Here is a 16,368-nt window from a genome sequence, read left to right on the forward strand (position 1 = left end):
ATATATGCACGTTTCCACGGAAACAACCAACCAATCTTCTCCCTCCAACAAATCCAAATGTTTCCCTAAAAATCTACATTATGTAACAACAGAAATCATCATTGTCTCTTTCCATGAGAAGTTAAGCAAAGCATCAGTTCCTTTTTAAGGTTTTTCTTTCTCAAGTTAATAAATCATTTGGGAGGCTCTGGGTAACTACTGTTTTATGATGACCAGAATTTAATAATTGAAAAAGAAACCATTAGTGAAAAACGGGAAAAGGCCAAAGAAACAGAAAAAAAGAGGTCAATGATGGCTGATAGATTTTCAAGGGTGACTGACAGCAGGTGGGAGTCTGTGGGACAGTAACATTGCGATACCTCTCCCAGGATGCACTCCTGGGTTCCGCTCACTGGCAGAAACCCTTTCACCTCAACTCCAAAAGCGACCTGCATAGAATTCAAAAAGGAACACAGAACATTTTCTCTCCATTACTATTATATGTCTTTTGTCTCCCATAAGCTGTAAGATACTTTTAATTAAGTAGATGTTTTAAACACACACACACACACACACACGTGTGCGCTCACACATATACTATATGCAGGAGCCTAGGCATCCACCATCCAGAACAAATAAATGCTAATGTTTTTGTCATATTTACTTCAGATCTTTCAAAATTTAAACATGGCAGAGTTACAGCCTGCTCTGTCTTCCTTCTGGTTCCCATTTGTCTTCCTTCAAGAAGGGAACCTGCGCATGTTGGGCGATCTACCATTTCCTCTCAGATGTGTATATTTTACTACGTGTATGTATCTATAAAAACAGCATAGAGTACCTGCTTTGTTTTATGTAAATTTGAGATTAGATATGCACATCCTTCTGCAACTTATTTTCATTCAATGTTGTAGTTCTATTTTAATACAGGTAACTGTAATTTAATTCACTGTCACTGATGCAAGTTTCATTTGTTTGAATATATCATAATTTAGTTATCCATCCCACTGATGACGACCACTTGGGTTGTTTCTTCTTTCCCACTATCACAGATGATGCCCAAGGAATACCTTGTGCACTCATCTAGGATACACAATGACAGCGGAATTGCTGAGTCACAGATCAGCGCACATCTGCTGCTTCCATTCCAACCAGTAAGAGATAAGAATTTCCTTTTATTCCACTTCCCTGGCAATACTTGTCATTATCCAATTTAAAATTTGTTGCCAGCTGATGGGGGTTGAAAGGATAGCCCCATTGGTGCTTTTACTTGTATTCCCATTAACACCAGTAGGCTGAACATTTTCCAAATGCTGACCATTTGGGTTTTTTCTTATGGATGTGTCTCTCCATCTTTACCCATGTCATTGTTAAGCTCTTTCCCCTTCTATCACTAAGCAACACCATCTTTATTCCTAGTTTTTTTGGTCTTAAAATTTTTTTTCTGTTATTAATTTTGTTTTTTTCCTTTCTCCCTTCCTTCCTTCCTGTTTCTTCCTTTCTTCTGCTCTCTCTTTAGAATTTGCCTGGTATACCTCAATTACATTTCACATGTCTCTTATAAACAGCAAAAAGAAAATGATTAAAAAAATCTGAGAGTCTGTGTATTCATATAACAACTTAATTAAATGTTTTCCTTTATTGTGATTACTGATGTTTTTGGATTTTTTTTTTTTTAATCACTCTAACCTTCCCTCCTCTTTTCTTTCTTTCATTTTTTGTTTGTTTGTTTGTTTGTTTGTTTTGGCCACATTCCTTTCTTTTACGGAGTTGATCCAGCTTTAAAAAAAAAAATCCCCTTTTGCTGGTGCCTGGGTGGCTCAGTTGGTTAAGGGTTAGTTGGATTTCAGCTCAGGTCATGATCTCATAATCTCATAGCTGGTGGGTTCAAGCCCGGGCGGGGCAGGCTCCATGCTGATAGCTCAAAGCCTCGAGCCTACTTCAGATTCTGTGTCTTCCTCTCTCTCTGCCCCTCCCCTGCTTGTGCTGTCTCTCTCTCAAAAATAAACATTAAAAAAAAAATCCTCCTTTGTCCAGTACTGGATTCAGAAGGTACACATTTTATTTCTACTCTTTAATTATTAAGTTGTGAATTTGTATACTTAAAAATTGAAAGTTGGGGTGCCTAGGTGGCTCAGTTGGTTAAGCGTCAGGCTTCGGCTCAGGCCATGATCTCACAGTTAGTGGGTTGGAGCCCGCTTCGGGCTCTGTACTGACAGCTAGCTCAGAGCCTGGAGCCCATTTCAGATTCTGTATCTCCCTCTTTCTATGGCCCTCCCCTGCTCATGCTGTCTCTTTCTCTCTCTCTCAGAAATAAAGCGTTAAATTTCTTTTAAAAAATACAATTAAATTAAAAAAATTGAAAGTTAATCAATAGCTTTTCCATGAGAAACCTACAAACAAACAAATAGAATATCTTTGGTCTACTGCTTCCAGTCCTCCATGTTACTGCTCTTTAGAAATTAAATTATACCTGTTTTCACATCTCCCCTGAAGTCAGTCCATCTCTCTTTACTCCCACATGCCCATCTGTCTCATTACTGATGTGTTTCTTTGGTCCCCACTGTTCCATTCACTTCACTCCATCCTTCTGGGTTCGATTTCTTACATATTAAAGGATATTTTCTCATAATGCTTTCAACAGCGGTCAGTCACTGAAAGTTCAAGTCTTTCGGTCTTGATTTGTCTGAAAATGCCCTTATTTTACCTTCATTCTTTAAAAAGTTAGAGATTTCCAGCTTGACAGATAGTTTCTCTCAATACTTTGAAGACAGTATTCCACTGTAGCTGGGTGTTAATATAAGCTGCTTTTGGAAGATTTCTTGTGAAGCTAGTTGTCATTCTAATGCAGGTAGCCTGCATTTTCTCTCTGGAAACTTACAAAAAATTCCCTGTTTATTTGCTGCCTACAGTTTTTTACGAAGGACCTAAGTCCTGCTCAGGACTCAATATCCTTATTTGATTTGAAGATGTAGGTGTTTCTTCAGTTCTGAAATGTTCCTCGACATTGTTTCTTTAAGTTTCACCCCATCCCATTCCTGTTACTTTTTCTTTTTGGACTCCTATTAGCAGGGCCTTGGACCTTATCATTGCATCTTCCATATCAACCTCCCTCTCATATTTCTATCTTTTTATCTCTCTGGACTGTAACTAGGTGATTTTCTCAAATCTACTTTCTAACTATACATATTTTTTTGTGTCTGATATGTTTAATGTCTACAGTCTCTTAATGACAACATATTTTGTGTCTAGGTGCCTAGAAATAACTATTTTGTTCTTTCTCAAACGTCTCTGTTATTTTCCATAAAGTACTTCTTACTTTCTGGTTGTTATATCTTCTTTACCTAAATTACATCTTTACGTACTATATCCCTGAATACTTTTAACGTGTTCATTTCATAGTTTCTTTCAGATGTTTTGGTGGTGGTGGTCGATTTTCTGCGATGCTAATATGCACGTCTAAGTATGGTTCTGGCCTTCGTGACTCCCCGGGGCATTGCCTTGTGGAAGGGACTCTACAGGGAAGTTTTAGCATTTATAACTGTCAGGGGTATAAGCACTTCTCTTGTTTTGGACAGTTTTTATGTTAATTTCTTAGCTTACATGCTCTTTGCAAGACCTGTGGAGTTTAAATTTAGGCTCCACATTTGATGTGATACAGGCCTGTGTTTCTTATTTCTTTCAGCTTTCCTGCCATGTCCCTGGGCTGGTTGGCTGGCATGTTGAGTTTTACTGTCCTTGTTAGGAGACAGTGAAATTTTTGCAGAGCCATGGCTTTATGCGAGAGGCTCTGCTTTAGGCCCAGCCTTGCCAGAATCTATGTTCTTGTCTCCTGTTCCTGTTTGTCTTAATATCCCCCCAAAGAGATTCACCTACATCCACTAGTCTGTGCACCAACTACAGCTTTGGGTCCAAGTTAACCAACTCTGGCTGTGAATTCCCTCTTCTTGCACCTATCTGTTCCCCCTTTTAAGCTTTCCTATATATCCAAGACTTTCTTTTTTAAATGCAGAATTTCTATGTGCTTAGAGAAAAAAAAAGGCTCAGTTCAGTTCCACCATTCTGATTGCTAACGATAAGCTTCTTAAAGGCAGGATCCATGTCTGGCTAACCTTTCTGAATATTAAATAGAATATGAAAGCCAAGTGTCATGTGTCAATCTTTGCTCAATAAATGTTCCACAAATGAATGAGAGAGAGAAGGAAAGAAAAAAGTGAAGACATCCAGATGAAGATTTGCAAAAGATGATGCTGTTAGAGCAAGATAATACTGAAAACTTACACAAAGGAAGATCAAATGTCTAACAAGATAGATATGGCATTTGTGAAGTTCTTCATAGCTTTCTAAAAAAAAAAGAGGAGAGATTTAGATTGTAACATGGGGTGGAGTGGATTACAAATTAGGATATCCATGGAGTACAGCACAACATGCATTTGATGTTATACAAATTACAAAGCTAACTCTACGCATTTGATTCCTCAGGCCACCCTGTGCTGGAGACTGCAGAGACATCCTTGGCTTCACCCCAGGAAGGTCAGGAGATGTGAAGCCCGTGAGCCCTTCCAGGTGCGAGTCTGTGATGGTTCCGTTTCTGAGACCCAGACTTACTGCATATCCAACTGTGATACCAATGATAATTTCAACCTTGCAGAAATATAGGAACCAATTTTATGGAAATTCTTTTTTTTTAATCTTTTAAAATATTTATTTATTTTTGAGAAAGAGAAAGAGAGAGAGAGAGAGAGAGAGATGAAGAACATGAGTGGGGGAGGGGCACAGGGAGAGGGAGACAGAATCTGAAGCAGGTTCCAGGCTCTGAGCTGTCAGCACAGAGCCTGACGCAAGGTTGGAACTCACAAACCGAAAGATCATGACCTGAACTGAAGTTGGATGCTTACTGCCTGAGCCACCATAGCATCCCTGGAAATTCTTAAATTATAAAGTACTGTACAACTATAAGATTCATTTTTTTTGGTATAATAAAGAAAATAAAATGTTTCCAAGAGATCCAAGATTACTTTGGCTAAAACAAACCAAGCAATAATCGAATTCTTAAAATGACTTTCAGGAACACAATATTATATTATCATTATTATTTCTGTATGTAGGCAGATAACAGAGGAGAAAAACCAGAAAGTGCCGATTTCCAGGAAGGTGGAAGGAACGTGCCTGGAGAAGAAGAGGAGAACTAACCACCTCCCTGTTTAAGTGTTTCCGTCTCAGATGTGTTGACAAAACATCCATGCACTGATGAAAGGTTACTTAGAGACCTCAGATTCTACTGGAAGACAGATTAGAACATCAATGTGTGACAACACACCTAAAGAATGCATGTGTTTTTTATTGTTGTTTGTTTGGGGTTTTTTGCCCTTTCAGTCTGAACAGCATATCCTTAACTTTTTCTTTGCAGGGATTATTACTCGAATAACCTCCATGGTCTTCACAGCCATCACGTATGAGGCGCCTACCATACACCAAAGCTAGGTTTATTCTTGCTAATTCTCACAATGTCTTGTGAAGAATGAGCCTCATGCTCACAGTAAGGAAATATAGGCACACGATGCAGCAGCCAGGAGCCAACACCAGGTTTTCCACTTCAAAACTCAGGCTGTTTTGCCAGTGGCCCAACAGTTTTTAGCTTTTTCTCCAGAGCATCTCTTGACAATTATGAAGAGATATTTGGTACCGCATGTGTTTTGTTATTACATACGCTCATTTGTTTACCCTTTGCTCTCCATTATGTGGTAAGATTTTGTGTTTGTGAATGCCGCAGCTGTTTCTATCGCATGAAACTGAGTTCTCCAAATGAAGAGTACCAGGTACTCAGTATAGCTTGAAATGTCAAAAAAATGGGCAATCTTAAAAGCACATTTTACAGCACATCATTTTTGCACAACTAGATTAAATGCACAGAAATGCACATCCATAGAAGCTGAAACACGGACAATCTTTTTGGCATGATGCTGGTATTAATTTTACAATATTACTTCACAGAAATACTCTTTGCTATGTGTTTTTATTCATTTTATAGTCTTACCTCATTTTCAGTAATGTAAAAATACATGAAAAACTTTGAGGAGAAGACAAAATTTGTATAATGCTCCTAAAAAATAACAGTAAATGCAAAAGTCACCCTTGAACACTGAATCGATACAAAGACAGCAGGAGATTACTGAAGTTGGCAACATCCTGTATTAAACTGAATGTCAGACCTGCATAACTGACAGCCTTCTCAACAGTGAGCATGTCATCATTTATAAACATCTCATTTGCAGTACAGAATGAACTCTATTTTTGGATAAATAAATACAACAACCAAAAAGGGCATAGAGACCCTGTTCCAATTCCAAAGACCTTGGGATAAAATCTAAAAGAATGATACCTCTAAAATATTTTTTAAGAAACACTTCAAAAAAAAAGGAAGTAAATATTTCAAAAGTTTTGCAAACTTGTCATTTTCTCAGACTAAGAAACCAATTTTATTCAGAGCTATAACTTTATCTGATTCTCTCTTAGAACATCCACAATCATATGGCCATTTGGAAATAGTTTTAAAATATTAAAATAATCTAATGTCTCCAAACCTGATTAACTTGGAACAAAAGTGAATAATTCAAGAGTTAGAAAATATTTTTTCCTGGCTTTTTGAGAGAATTTGAGGTTGAAAATGGAATTCACTTTTATGATAACAGTGGGAATTAGAAAAAGCCCCATGATAATCAGAGTAGCAAAGACATTCACAATTTAAATGATTTGTATGCCAGTTGCCTTCTTTTAATTTAGCTAAATAATCTGAATAACTTTCATATCTATAGGACCCATGCCTTCTTACCATTATTATATTAACAGTGTTGCCCTATTTTACATTGTGAGGATAGTTACAATGTAAAATACCTACTGGCCAATGGCCGTTAGAAGGAACACTCCTGCTTTGGTATTCAAGTATTGGTTTACCAAGACACTACTAAAAAAAGTATTTGAAAAGCTTAGTCATTTGGTTATCTGGAGTTCTACCTGGAGGCAGTTGATTTGGGAAATTACTGACCCAAACTAAATGCAATCCTGGAATCATATTTATCTTCTGTTAGAGGTAAATTTTTGAGAAATCCAAGCTACAAAACATTCCAAACTATGGGCACCTGCAGAATTCAGGAGCTCTAAGTATTAGCCCGAACACCTACTGTGACTTCTCATGCTGTGGCTGTCTACAGAGAGAACACAAGCTAACTTCTACTTAAACAATCTTTGCAGAAATTTAAAGCAGGGTCTCAAAGAGACATTTGTACACACACGTTCACAGTGGCATTATTCACAATATCCAAAATGTGGAAGCAGCCCAAGTGTCCCTAGACAGATGAAAGGATAAACAGAATGTGCTATTTCCATATAATGGAATATTATTTAGCCTTAAAAAGGAAGCATATTCTGACGAGTGCTACAACACGAATGAACCTCAATGATATTCTATTAAGTAAATAAGCCAGTCAAAAAGTCAAATATTGCATGATTCCACTGATACGAGGTATCTGGAGCAGTCAAACTCATAGGAACAGAATGTAAAACAACTATTCCCAGGGCCTGGCGGGAGGAAGGAACAAGGACTTACCTACTTAACATTGTGAATATGCTTAACGTTAGTGAACTGTATAGGTACAAAGGGTTACGTTGGTAAATTTTCTGTTACAAGTATTTTATCACAATTGAAAACATTTTTGTTAGAAACAAAAAAGGCATCTCTATAGCCCATGATCCTATCTGCTGTACTTTGATAGAGATTAAGAAACTAGGATTTGCATTTAATTAAGCAGCTTCTCTTAGGGTTCGGGCTTTTCATTCATTCTTCTTCTTTTACAATATATAAAATAAAATAATCTCTTTTCTTCTCTGTTTTTGCTATTTGCCTTTTGCCTTTTTGTGTCTTGATGGATTTTCTTGTATGGATTTCTGTATTACATATAGTCTTACTGTATGTACTTTTACTGCAGGCTGTGCTAAATGCTTTTTAAAAGCAGGAAGAGTAAAAATTCTTTAATAAACCATAATTTCAGAAAGTCAGTCAGAAACACTTCCTCAAAGGTCTGTCTGTTGTAGTTCTGGTACCCTGAGGGAGAAGGGAATATAGAACTACCTTTATCACTCTTTTCTCTTTCCAAGAATTCACATTTAATAAACATAATCTGTTCACACTGGCTGATTTTATAAATGCCAAAGCACAAAAGGTCCCCAGCTCTTCCACCTATGGGAGTCTATGAAAGGTACAGTGACATTTTTTAACTTACAATCCTTTAGCAATATTGCACTAAACTGTACCTTGGTCACCTAAATACCCTTCAGGGGTGTCAAACATCACTTTATTTAGTAAGGGACTGCAAGAAAAAACTTTCGAGACATTTCACGTTAGCCCATGGATGAAGCAACAGGCAACTCTCATCACTCTGAAGCCGTGTGTTCGCCTGGATAATCATCTGTGGTTGTTTTTTTGCATGTGCATAGATCCCAAATTACACCAGTGCTAAATAAATATCTGGTAGTCACTGAGAACAGGTAAATCCGATGGATTTCGCAGACTGTGAGTTGCTCTTAAAATACAGATATCAACAACACCCAGCAATGCTCATTCAGGGCCGGGCTCCCTGGAGTCTCAGGAAGACTTCATAAACGAGTGTGCTAACATTGCTATTACTTCCGTAAGTTGTCCCTAGGAATGTGTGTGTATTACATTGCTGGGATGCATACAGCCATACTGTCCATCTCACAACTGAGAGTGAAATAACTTGAGTGGTGTAGTGCATACATACACAGCCGGTCGGAAAGACCAGACGTTACATCTGATGCTGCAAACCACATTATTATGTCTGAATAAATGCAACATCTTAAGTGGTCAGTATTACCAGATGGTCTCTGTCTTAGGCTTGTTATTTTCCTAAAGAATAGCATGCAGAAATAGGGGGTTTTCCCTCCTAAACCTTAATTAGAATAAAAATGAACTTAATTTGAACATTCAAAATATTCCAGTATATGGTATGCAGTTTTGATCATAGTTTCCCCAGATTTTTCCTTAACTGACAAACAAGATATACCCATAAAAGGACCATTATGCTAGCTGCAGTTTTGATATCTGTTAGACTATTTACATCATTTACTTAAAGCCAGGGCAGAACTCAGTCACTTTGGTCTAAGAATTGCTGGAGAATGTTGCTTTTCTGGACTAGTGAGCCAAAGACTGGTATCCCAATGGTCTCTATGACATTCATCAATTCTTTATTAATTGTACATGGTCAACTCTAGTAAGAGTTAAACGCTAACTCAATGCTTGGTTTGTCACCTTAAGTGATGTTCCAGAAGGGATGTGTTTTCTTAGAAGTACCCTTGAACCTAAGCATCACAATGGCTACTGACTTTAGTAGATGTTACAGAGTTACACAGATCAAAATCATATTTTGACAATCTAAAAACTGAGAAGGGCCTTGGCTACACAACCATTATTTACCAGTGACAGCCCTAGAAATCATGAAAAAAATCCTTTTACTCATATATTCTATATACAGCTTTTTTGTAAAACATTCTTTTTGTTTTACAACAAATTTAGATTTTTAAATACTTACATAGTTAGCACAATTTCTTTTGGTACAAGGACACATACTTCTGGTAGAGGAAAGAAAACATGAAGCTATAACCCACTGTGAAAATTTCCTCTTAACTGCTATAGTAAGGTTAAAATACCCAACAGCATGCTTAGAACCTCATGAGCACTTAATAAAATGGAAACCATGTTAAGATTTAACACCTGAATGGCTCATCACATAGAAAGGATACAAAAAACCCAATATTCTTTGGTGAAAGAATTTTTTAAAAATTATCAAAGTCTCACTTTTGTAGGATGTAGACTTTAATACTAAATTTCTGCGCATTTAATGATATGCAGACCACAGACGTTTCAATAGAAGACAGAAAACCTTCAGTGAGCTATTACTGCTTCAAACAGGGACATTTTAGGTATATACTTAAAGACATGGCTTAATTTCAATAAACGACCACAGTTTCCTCACTTGTAAAAAGGAGCCATAAAAAGGCTAGATTCCTACTTTGATAACTACTGAATTTCAAGAATGTGAACAAAGTTAATTGCTGAATTCAGGAGCGTGGCTAGACTACTGCGTGAGTAAAGGGTGACAGCAAATCACTTTTCCGAGTACGATAAAAGATTTGCATTAAATCACAACTTATGGAATCCTATTCTTCTTGAGGCAAAAGTCACATTATTCTAGCCACAGACCTGGCCCACATTATAAGGAAGGACATTTACTCTGATAAAGCTCAGGTGTGCAGTTAGGCTTCTGAGGCCACAGCAGAGCGCTCACACTCACAGAGGGGATGCCAGTGTGTGCACGGGTGAGGGCAGGGCTGCAGGAGATAGAAAGCACCTGTCCTTACATGATAGAAAGGATCACGGACTCCTTCTACCTGCAAAGTCCTACTGTGGAAGAAGAAAACAGCCAAACGCCCAGAGACTGTTATCAAAGACGCCACTCAATTCATTAATCAGACTGGGTCCTAGAAAACATTTTCTGGTGCCATAGTTTTAGATGAAAGCTATTTTTTTTTAAGTGTGAATCATTCTAAAAGCTGATAAATCATCTGCCTAAATAATAATGAAAAGATGATGTTCATCTCAATTAATTTATTAGAGATTAGCCACGTGTCCTTATTTATTATTCTGAACATCTGTCACAAAGTAGATTTTGTTCAGGACATTATGAACAACTGCATCATTCATGATTGGGTGAAGTAAGTATGTCACTACTGGGCCACTACACCAGTAGTGACATCTGTTTCCCGTAAAACAGCAACACGGAAACCATACTACCTACACATGTGCATGAAGAGACACGAATACAATGCTTATTCAAAGCATAGCCTAAATATTTCTCATCTTCTTTACCCACTTGTAGAAAATCACTAGTCAATCAATATAGCTGAGGAGTACAGCTGGTGTTCCTAACCTTCCCTTCTACTCTGAAATTCTGTGATCTCCCGAATATTCTCTAATCAGAACAAAATGGCCATGTGGTCTTTAATGACAAACAAGGTTTTTGGGGACTTTTTGTGCTCATCCACTAGAAGCACTGACAGTGGAGGGTGATGCTTCAAAAGCATTAGCTCCCTGTGATCTCTTGAGCAGGCAGGACCCCATTCTCAACAGACAGTGGGTCTCACAACCCAGTAAGAGTGTGATTCAAGCCCCTCCCTCACTGTCCTGCTCAGCCCAAAGAGCCAGGGGTGGGGCTGGGCAGCCAGCTGATGGCAGTGTTTTCCTGAAACAAGTACAAGGAATAGCGGTCAGGAAAGATATAAAATATAATAAAAATTAGGAAAGCAAAGTCACTTCTTGGAGTAGCTTTTGGAATAGAATTTCAATGATTTTAAGACTAAGACCAAGACCAAGATTGGTGGAACGTAAGTGAAAAAGAAGTTCCCATTTTGGGTTACCACCCGAAAAAAAAGAGCACGAAACGTCATATTGAAGTGAAATAGCAACTTTGTTTTTTCTGTTTTTCTTCCCCCTGCAAAGGTGTATGAAAGCCTTAGCACATCTCATTTTAAAACTAAGGAAACAGCATACAGCATGGTGACTGGTTAATAACACTATATTGCATATTTGAAAGTTAGATCTTAAAAAAAATTCTCATCACAAGATGGGGCACCTGGGTAAAGTTGGTTAAGCATCTGACTTCGGCTAAGGTCATGATCTTGTAGTTTGTGGGTTCAAGTCCTGCATCGTTCTCTCTGCTGATAGCTCAGAGTCTGGAGCCTGCTTCAGATTCCGTGTCTCCCTCTCTCTCTCTCTCTCTCTGCCCCAACCTCGCTCGTGCTCTGTCTCTCTTTCTCTCAAAAGTAAATAAAATATTAAATTAAAAAAATTCTCATCACAAGGAAAAAAGTATGTAACTATGGTGACAGATGTTAACTAGGCTTACTGTGGTGGTTGCTTTGCAGTATGTGCAAATATTGAATCGTGTTGTACACCTGAAACTTACAATGTTACATGTCAATTATGTCTCAATTTAAAAACTAAGCTGACATCCAGATGTGATATTTTTATTTGATAAGTGAAAGAGAGGGAAGGGCTGTAGAGCCACAGGGGGATGAAGACAGAGGAGAAAAAAGAGGGAAAGAGAAATTAGAGGGAAGGAGAAACGGCCATGCAGAAGTAGGGATGACACAAGAAAACAAAAACAAAAAGTCAGCTGTGGAGGGAAGGAGAGATGGAAATCACAACTAGCAAGAAGAAAAGGAGAGTGGGAAGGAAAGAGCCCCCTCTCTTCTGAAGTGTGAGCCTGCAGTCTTCATGCCCTATATGCAGTTGGAGAACTTCAACTGTGAACTTGAGAGGCTCACCCTCTTTCCTGCTCAGGCACAGTTCCTCATGCATGGACTGTACAGCGTCATCTTCACTGTGCCCATCCAAAGTCTCACCCTCCTTTGGAGGCTGACTCAAGTTTTAAAGCTACACAGTCCCACCAGGCAGCTTTCTTTGCACAGGGCAATCACCTTCTCCTGGAGCACCCATGTTAAATAAAACTCATCACCTGTCGTGTGGCCTTTGTCCTTTTGGGCCACTACGTATGTGTCTTAATAGGTCTTAATTCACCAACCACACCGTAGAATATTCTAGAGGATGGAAACTGTGTCCTTACAACAGCCACTGTGGTGCTTTGCATATTGTAGGTTTTCTCCATATTTACCAATGACTCATGAAATGCAAGTCTTTGTTCATTTTTTTAGATAAGCAATTAAGAGATTTAACTTTCACCTTAGGGGAAGTGATTATGATATCCACTTACATTGTCCTTTTTTAAAATTTATCTTTAAAAATTTATTTATTTATTTATTTATTTAGAGCGCGTGCGCACGCGCACACACACAGGTTGGGGAGAGGGGCAGAGAGAGAATCCCAAGCAAGGGCCTGGGCTGATAGCCTGGGGCTTAAACTCACAAACCATGAGATCTTGACCTGAGCTGAAACCAAGAGCTGGACGCTTAACTGACCAACTCATCCAGGTGCCTGTTTTAATTTCTAATATAGGTAAACACCAATAGCTATAACTTATATACACAAAAGCTCTAAAAACACCAGCTCTCAACCTTCAAACTTCCCCTCTAAACCTTTTGATTATTACCTGCTTTTGAACCATATGTAGTATCCAAACGGAGATGCTACAGACTAAATGTTTGTGTCCCCCCAAATTCCTATGTTAAAGTCCTAACCCCCAAGGTGATGATAGTAGGGGGTGAGGCTTTGGGGAATAAATAGGTTTAGATGAGCACAGCCCTCAAGATGTGGTGAGAGGGGAGGGGGAGAGGAGGAGGGGGAAAGGAGGAGGGGAGAGGAGGAGCAACAGCAGCAGAAGCAGAGACTCCAGAGCTGCTTCTCTGCACCACATGAGGACACAGTAAGAAGGCATCATCTGCAAGCCAGTAAGAAGGACTTCATAGAACATGACCATACAGGCACCCTGATCTCAGACTTTCAGCCTCCAAAACTGTAAGAAATGAATGCCTGCTGTTTAAGCCACCCAACTTATGGCATTTCTGTTAAGCAGCCCAAGGGGACAAAGGCAGAGAGTGACCTCATACCTATAGCAAAAAGGAAATTAGGAGTTTATAAACTAATAATTCCTCTGATTCTATTGAGGCAGTGGTTATTTCAAGGTGCAGGAGCACAGATTGGGCCTTGAGACGAAGGTCACGACACCTGTAAATGTGGACCCTGTCTGGGGCAGTACACCTACTGCAGATACACAGGTGAGCTTTACCAAGATGGCTGAAGGTCACCAACTATGGCTGCCTCGTTTGTTCTTTCCCTTAGCTACTCTTTTTCCAGAAAAGTATCAATCTCAGAACCATCCCTCAAAAATTAACCTCTTCAGAGCCCTTCAAGTACACAATTCTATTAATTTGCTTCAGGTAGAAGTGAGGGATTAAGACCCAAATCATCTCTCATGTACGATAAAAATGGATAATCATGTGGCTTGGTTTTTGTTCTACAAGTGTTTAGAGATGCAAGTTCAGTGAATACTTTGCATATCAAGACACATTCAAATGTTCTCTTCCTCCAGCCTAGAGGAGCGTGATCAGAGACGCCATCTGTGTCTGATGATGGCCTGTGTCAGGGAGGAAGCCTAGTGCTGTCCTTAGTTTTGTAACTGACCAATCCGTTCTGCACCACCTGCCCAATCTTGCAGTAATAATCACTGCATGGACATTAATTTTTTTTTATTTTGTACTGAAAGGAAGAGTATTTTTAGCTGAAAAGACCAAAGTCCTTGGGCATGTTAACTGAAGTAGAAAACAACATGCTAATATTAGCCATACTAAGCCTACATGTGATAACCTGTAGTTACCTACACTAAGATAACATGTCATCTTAAACTGCTTTTGGCTTTTATTCAAAATAAAAAACAGCTCCCTCTGGTTATTCAAAGTAAAGCTAGGACATCTTCCTTGCATCATTACTACTCTGTGCAGTCTTATATGGTTCTACATGGTTTAAACAGTGCATTCTCTTTGCAATTTCTTATTTGTTTTGTTTTCATTTCATATTAAACTGGAATTTTCCCAAATTCATTAACTATTAAGAAATTTCTCAAATATACTACAAGAAGCAACATGGAAGAAATATTAACATATACCAATGTTCCTGAAGTAAAATTTGAATCAAATTTGAATGATTTGATTCAATCAAATCATTACAAAAATGAATCCTTTTCATTAAGTTAACATGCCAAGCTCTAACAGCACCGTACAGTAAACCCATATCAGGGATCTTGCATCTGACCCTCATGCTAGAGAGTGCTCATGAACAAAAATAGCCACCAAGTGCCAATTATGTAAAAAGCATTTTGTTAGACACTAAGGAAAATTTCTTCAAGTATACTTTCTGTGGTTTAGAAGTTTATAGTGTATGTGGAGTGAAAATGTATATAAAGCACAAAAAGCAGCAAACAACTGATACAGAAAAAGCTAATATAGATAAGAGGTTTTTAGGGTGATTGAGCAGCTCAATCAGCCAAAGACCGACTTTGGCTCAGGTCATGATCTCACGATTCGCGACTTCAAGCTCTGCACAGGGCTCTCTGCTGTCAGCACAGAGCTCACTTTGGATCTTCTGTCCCCTCATCTTTCTCTGCTCCTCCCCTGCTTATGCACATGTGCTTTCTCTCAAAAAAAACCAAAAAACCAAAAAAACAAAACATTAAAAAAAAAAAGAAAAAAGGGTTTTTGGAGGAAAAAGTCCATCTGATTTTGAAGGTAAGTAAGAGAAGTCACCAGGCAGGAGGCATCCTTTCAGTTGGGCTTGAGGGAAGTTAAAGGAAGATGTTAGGTGCAAAGGCATGGCGCTGGAAAGATAGGACTAAGAGAAGAGAAAGGTTAACTTGGCTTAACAGTGTTTATGCAAAGAAGCAGCAGGAAATAATGCTGAAAATAGCACCTTAAAATTAATTTGTTTATCAAGCATTGACTAATGCCAGACAGTATTCCAGGTGCTGGGTATGCAATGATAAACCAGACAGGCCTGCCCTCCCTGAGCCTACATTAAGCAGGCAGGAGACCTACTACAAAGGAAATAAACATGTGATATAATGGGAGAGGGACTGAATGCAGCAGGAGGCTCTCTAGATCTGGTGGTTGGGCTTCTGACTAAGGAATATTTGAGCTGAGATGAGAGGGTGAGAAAGGTCCAAGGACCAACCCCCTACACAGAACAAATATCAGGTGTAAACGGGCCTGAGTCAAGAGTGGACTTAGACCTTCCAAGCGCCACCAGGAGGTCAATGCGGCTAACCAAGGGTGCTAGTAAATCCTCTGAGAGAATCCAAACTGCACCTCATTGTTTTCAGTACCACTGTTTCATGGTTGTATACAAGGATGATGGTGTGCTATCTGAGCCACGGGGATGCAGGAGGTGGGACTTCTTCACTAGGCTGCTTCCACGGTTCCACCACCCCACCCACCCACCATTAGAGCGTGAACTCCATTTGTTCTGTGGTGTTCCAGTGCCCAGAACAGTGCTTGGTATATTGAATTTGCTCAGGAAATATTTGCTGAATGGACTGAATAAATATCACGTATCTCTTTCACCCAAAAGCAGTCCAAAACGAGAGGCAGGGTTTGGAGAAAAAGAAGATGCTTCGAGGAGTAAGTTAGAAAGTCTATCTATGGCACCAGTCTTTATACGACTCTTGAGTGTTCTCACCGTTCTCAGGGGAGTGTGGTCCCTGGCCCCTCCGTGCTCACCTCGGGAACTTGCCTTAACATGACCAGTGATGCAGCAGCAGCATCCATAGCCATTACCCATTTATTTAAGAACTTCTCTAAACGCCTTTGCTG

At 39.0% G+C, this 16,368-nt stretch overlaps 1 protein-coding gene and 1 long non-coding RNA gene across 3 annotated transcripts in view; one reads left to right on the forward strand and one right to left on the reverse strand.

Moving 5' to 3' along the window:
- NR3C2 (nuclear receptor subfamily 3 group C member 2) overlaps positions 1–16,368 on the reverse strand; it is a 344,127-nt gene that overhangs the window by 41,583 nt on the left and 286,176 nt on the right. The window lies entirely within an intron of this gene.
- On the forward strand, positions 4,460–5,291 carry LOC120246310. Its single transcript, XR_005532012.1, has 2 exons — positions 4,460–4,542; positions 5,085–5,291. It is a non-coding gene; the product is annotated as an uncharacterized LOC120246310 (long non-coding RNA).

This window comes from Hyaena hyaena, unplaced genomic scaffold (genome assembly GCF_003009895.1).
Source record: "Hyaena hyaena isolate Hyena2069 unplaced genomic scaffold, ASM300989v1 scaffold_464, whole genome shotgun sequence".
Lineage (NCBI taxonomy): Eukaryota > Metazoa > Chordata > Mammalia > Carnivora > Hyaenidae > Hyaena > Hyaena hyaena.